We start from the raw sequence: 6,000 nt of genomic DNA, 5'->3' as shown, positions 1-6,000 counted from the left end.
GAGGCGGCGGTGGCCGCTCTCAGTTCCACCGAAGCGGCGGTGCCCGCTCATGATATTCTCAAAGCGGCGGTGCCCGCTCACAAGGCTCCGGAAGCGGCGGTGGCCGCTCTCAGTTCCCCCAAAGCGGCGGTGCCCGCTCATGGTGTTCTCAAAGCTGCGGTGCCCACTCACAAGCTCCGGAAGCGGCGGTGGCCGCTCTCAGCTCCGGAAGTGGCGGTGGCCGCTCTCAGTTCCCCCAAAGCGGCGGTGCCCGCTCATGGTGTTCTCAAAGCTGCGGTGCCCACTCACAAGCTCCGGAAGCGGCGGTGGCCGCTCTCAGCTCCGGAAGCGGCGGTGGCCGCTCTCAGCTCCGGAAGTGGCGGTGGCCGCTCTCAGTTCCCCCAAAGCGGCGGTGCCCGCTCATGGTGTTCTCAAAGCTGCGGTGCCCGCTCACAAGCTCCGGATGCGGCGGCGGTGGCCGCTCTCAGGTCCCCCGAGGCGGCGGCGCCCGCTCGCAGTTTCCCCGAGGCGGCAGTGTTCGCTCACGAAGCTCCGGAAGCGGCGGTGGCCGCTCTCAGTTCCCCCGAAGCGGCAGTGGCCACTCATGATGTTCTCAAAGTGGCGCTGCCCGCTCACAAGGCTCCGGAAGCGGCGGTGGCCGCTCTCAGTTCCCCCAGAGCGGTGGTGCCTGCTCATGATGTTCTTGAGGTGACAGTGCCCTTCTCACGATCCTCCCGGGGCGGCGGCGTCCGCTCTCAGTTCCCCCGAGGCGGCGGTGGCTGCTCTCAGTTCCCCCGTAGGTGTTGTGATGGGACTGATCCAAGCTCTACGTGGCCGTATTGCATCAGATTCCCTTTTCTGTTTCGAGCCTTTCTCAGATTCTTATATCTGTTTGTGTTTCTGTTTTGAGTTTTACTTTGTTTTCCCCGGCAGTCAATAAAAGCCTGCATTTGGACACAGACCCTTGCTTACACGGTGTGTTTTCTGTAACGCGCCGTGACAGCTTTGACACAATCAGTATTGTATAATGTACTATATAAATAAAGGTGACTTGACTTCATGTGATTTGCATATTTATCTTCTGTGTGAAAAAGAGTCAACATATATATTTAGTGTCCATAAATGAAAGTCAGTAGTGTTGTCTTGGAAAAAACAGTTGAAACATTATTCATAATAAAAAAAATTTGTGTTCCACAGAAGAAAGTCATACAGGTATGGAATTACATGAGGGTGAGTCAATCATTTTTAATAAATAATTTAAAATATTCTTATTAAAATAAAATTTATATAAAATGAATAATTTAATAACATTTTAAAATATTTTTATAAATAGTTAAATTTTGGGGTGAACTATCTCTTTAACAGTTATTTAACTAACATAATAGGTGCTTGTAACAATGCATATTGGTTAATCAAACAGAAAACAGCAGCATTTAAGGCCCCAAATTTTCTTTCTCTCTCAAAATCCTTTCCACAAATCAATATGATGCAGTTGAATGCTGCACAAACACAATAGACTGACTATGTGCAGGCCCAACCCAAAACACTTTACTTCACACATCTATCGGGGTATTGGCATTTACATACCCTGTTATATATGCTTCCTATTGTTATTTGAATTTCACCCAGCAAAACGACAACATTCTAAACAGGACCTTTTTGCAGAGTCCTCAGAAGTGTCATTACAGAAAAGGCGTCTTCGCTGTGGGGATTTAAATCGCTGCCAAAGTCACAATCACAATGAATATAAAACAAACAGAATCAGCCAATGAAATGAAGACTTTTTACTCAAGTGGTCTCTCCAGATATTTAATATGCATCCCTGCTGACCACATACTAAATAAACAAGATCTGCACAACAACGTTTGTGTTGCAATGATGAGCTGCCATTGTCAATCTTACTCACAACATCCAAAAAAAACTAAAAAAAACGTAATAGTATATCATATAAACTGAACCTTTTGCATTACCCACTGCATCATGAACCTGAGCATTATGGGAAAGCAGGCACCCAATTGCAAATAATTTGAATGATAAGTTTTGTTAGCTTTGAAGATGTCTGCAGAAAAGATAATGAATGGTAACAAAAGGTCAGTGAATGAAGGACTGAATGAGATTGAGCATGCAGAGAGGGCACAGTGGCTGAAGAGGCCCACAAAAGATTGATGAGTGGCTCTTGTCAAACAATGGTTTCACATCAGACATGCTCATTTTCCTTTCATGCATCCACTTTAACCCTTTGATTGCCATAAGTTTATTTCAGATCTGTGTGGACCCTATATTTGACGAGTGGTGATTTTGCATTGTATGTTAAAGAGATAAACATTTAATTCTGAGTTTCGAATAAAGGAAAAAAGCTGTTTTTGAAATGAATCAGATGCTTATGTTCATGCATGGCCTGACATGACCTGAAAATTATCAAATGATAAATGCATATAACCAGATGATAATTTTATAGCGATATTTGGATCACGATATGATAATATCCTTGAAAGGTGTTACATCAATAAAAAATATTATTATTAATGTCTGCGATTCTTTGGAGCTTCTATGAATTTGGTTCTACATTTAGTGTATAATTACTCAGAATATATTAGGATCTTTTTCTCACTTGGTCCTTGAACTTTGGTGTGTTGTGCAATTCTTGGCTCAGTCTGAGGTCGGATTTTGGTTGAATAGAAGTGTGTTAATGCACAGTTATGCTACAGCATCTTTTAGAATTATTTCTATACTATATAGTTTTTATAAATGTTTAAAAAAAATTAGTTTTAATTTTAGGTTATTTATATTTTTATATCTAAGCTTTCTTTTCATTTTATCGTAGAAACATGCATTTTCTGTAAAGTTGATTTGAGGCTATGCATTGTGAAAAGCACTATTTATTTTTATTTCAGCTTTAATATATTAACACTGTTCAGTATATATCACATTCACACAAACTGCTCTGAATAACATATCCGTTTCTCCGATATTCATGTAAAATAACTAAAAATATTGATATCAAAATATACTCTGGAATTTTGATTTCCTCTTTGCCACTAATTGATAATATCTTCTTTCTTTCTATAAGGAAAATATATTCACTATAAATTAACTCTTATTTAGAATTGGATTGCTTGAAATGCATCTTTAACCAAACCAAAGAACAACCTCCACTGCCCCAAGATGCCAAACCTGACACCGACTGTATCAGTCAAAACCTCCGTGTCACAAAAAGGCTTGATGGAGCAGTCACTCCACTCTCCCTAATTATAAATATAGACATTTTCCCTGTCAGTCAGATCAGCACTGAGGATGTAATGGGCGTTGAGTTAATTGCTGAGTGAGCCACAGAAAGAGAAAGAGAGAGAAAGAGTGAGCGGGGTACTAAACTGAAAACTGTCATTTCTGCCAAGCCCCTAATCATATATTCTCCATTTTCGACCATGTTACTAGAACTCTTTCCCACTTATTACATAAATTGCAATTAGAAGTCATCGTGACATGCCGCTGGGGGTCCTGACCTGTAATGGCTCCTAACACAGAGAAACCTTATTATCTGTCAAGAGGTGCTTTGGCATATGCCAGCGTTTTCTCGCTTTTTCTGTGTGACATGCTCCGATAATCTTTTGACTTCCTGTCTTCTGTAATTTAGATTTATTTAAGGAAGATTATTTTACAGGCTTATGAGTGGAATAATTTGAGTTATTTTTGTCAAATGAGAAATTGTGTGTCATGAAGAGTTTACCGAGTCAAACAAGAATCGGTGCGCATGGAAAGGTTAGCCACCTGGAACAGAAGCAGCATGCGAGATGTTTGCATCACTTTAACAAAATGCTTTGCTGTGGTCAATCCTTGCATTTCACAGAATCAACCAAAAATTTGCCAAGAAACGTGCAAAGTGAAAGAAAAACATGTGGTAATGACTTATTGCAAACTGATTTACACTAAAAAAAATTAAATTCTGTCATAATTTACCCTCATATCATTCCAAACCTTTATGACTTTCTTTGTTCTCTGGAACACAAAATGAGATCATTTGAAAATGTCCTTGTGTTTTTTATCCTAATGAAAGTTAATGGGGTTCAGTGTTGTTTTGGACTTAACTGACTTTCACTATATGGACAAAACAGAGTCTTTTGGTTTGGAATGACACAAAGGTGAGTAAATGATGACAGAATTTCTATTTTGGTTCAACTATCCTTTTAATTACATATAATAAACCATCTCTAAAGGTTAGAGGCTCTAGTTATTTTAAAAAGGACATGGATTAATTATCGCAAATGGATCGTGATAAATCCGTCAGGCTGTGAGACAGTACAGCTGACTTGAGAAATATGTTCATCATGTACTGTATTACCCATTCAAAACATTATATCTTAAGACAAATTTTTTTTTACAGCCAGCCAACAATATACTACAAATAACACTTCCTGTTGTGAAAGAAACTAACTGTAACAAATGTTGCCACAATCAACACATCATTTGTTTGGGGAAATTTGTCTGCTCTCTGACAAAGCAGTAAGCCTGTGTGGGTCTAATTTGACCTAAAACAAGCAGTCCTATTAGTGATCTCTCTAATTGAATCGAGTGATATTGGTGGCCTTCTGTATGGTACTACAGCAGTGATGAACACACAGTTGCTCTATGCGTGGGAGGCGAGCATCAGCTGGCCTCTCTCCTAGCAACTACAAGTCCTTGAGCCCTTCTGTTTACAAAATGCCGGCACACACGGAGGTGCGTGAACAGTTGGCCCACTCAAGCCTGGTCAGAATTATTTGTATCCTAATGTGTAAGTTTCAATCTAAATAAAAGGCATTTAGTTAGCTACTCAACTCTGTCTGGGAAAATGCTATACCTGGTGTGTCCTTGTCAATGTGAACACTGGGCTGCACTGGGCAAACACTAACTCCGCTCTAATCAGTTTAGCAAAGATTACATGCTCTACCTGCACTGTCACCTGATAGGACAATATTATTTGTATGTTTTTATTGAAGTCTCTTATGCTCACAGATGCTGCATTTGTGTGCTCAAAAACAGAAACAATAATATTTTATTATTTAAAATAACTGTTTTCAATTGTGATATATTTAAAAATGTAATTTATTCCTGTGATAGCAAAGCTGATTTTTTTAGCAGCCATTACTCCAGCCTTCAGTGTCACATAATCCTTAAGAAATCATTCTAATATGCTGATTTGGTGCTCAAGAAACAATTCTCATTGCTATCAACTTTGAAAAAAGTTGTGCTATTTAATATTTTTGCAGAAACCATGATACCATTCAAATGTTTGGGGCATGTTTGTGTGAGTGTTTTAACAGAAACTAAAGCTTTTTATTCAGTAATATGCATTAAATTGGTCAATAGTGACAGTAAAAACTAGGGCTGTGCAATATATTGAAATATCGCAAATGTATATATCGCAATATGCATATCGCTACAGCTTTGCAATATTTAGGGCCATGAACAAAAGACAAAGAGAAAATCACTCACTGCTCTTACCTAAATAACTTTTGTAGCTTAAATAAGAATCAGTGCATATTGAATTCAAAGAGTAAATACGAAGCAGTGTTTTATTTTTGCTGTTTATTTTTCAGTTCCTAAACTCATGTTAAAATGACATTTTTATGTAATGCTCAAGTAAAACACTACCGTTCACTTTCAGAAGTTGTTGTAGGGGTGCTTTCTTATTAGAATCAGAATCAGAATCAGAATTAGCTTTATTCACCACTTAAGTGTGCGCAAACACAAGGAATTTGTTGTGGTTTTACAGGAACTCTTGGTACATACATACATACAAATAACCATATATATATATATGACACAAGATAGTTATAGAAGTTCACAGAACTGACTCAGTAACAGCTGAGTAAATCTGTTTCATCTGAGCATGTGGCACTTTAAGCATTATCGTATCGCATATCGAATATCGCATTATTTAATGAGTTATCGCATATTGCATTTTTCTTCAATATCGCACAACCCTAGTAAAAACATTTATAATGTTACAGAAAATTATATGTCAAACAAACGCTCCATAGA

Source organism: Sinocyclocheilus grahami, unplaced genomic scaffold, assembly GCF_001515645.1.
Source record: "Sinocyclocheilus grahami isolate Dianchi unplaced genomic scaffold, SAMN03320097.WGS_v1.1 scaffold4.1, whole genome shotgun sequence".
NCBI lineage: Eukaryota > Metazoa > Chordata > Actinopteri > Cypriniformes > Cyprinidae > Sinocyclocheilus > Sinocyclocheilus grahami.
This window is presented reverse-complemented; position numbering follows the sequence as displayed.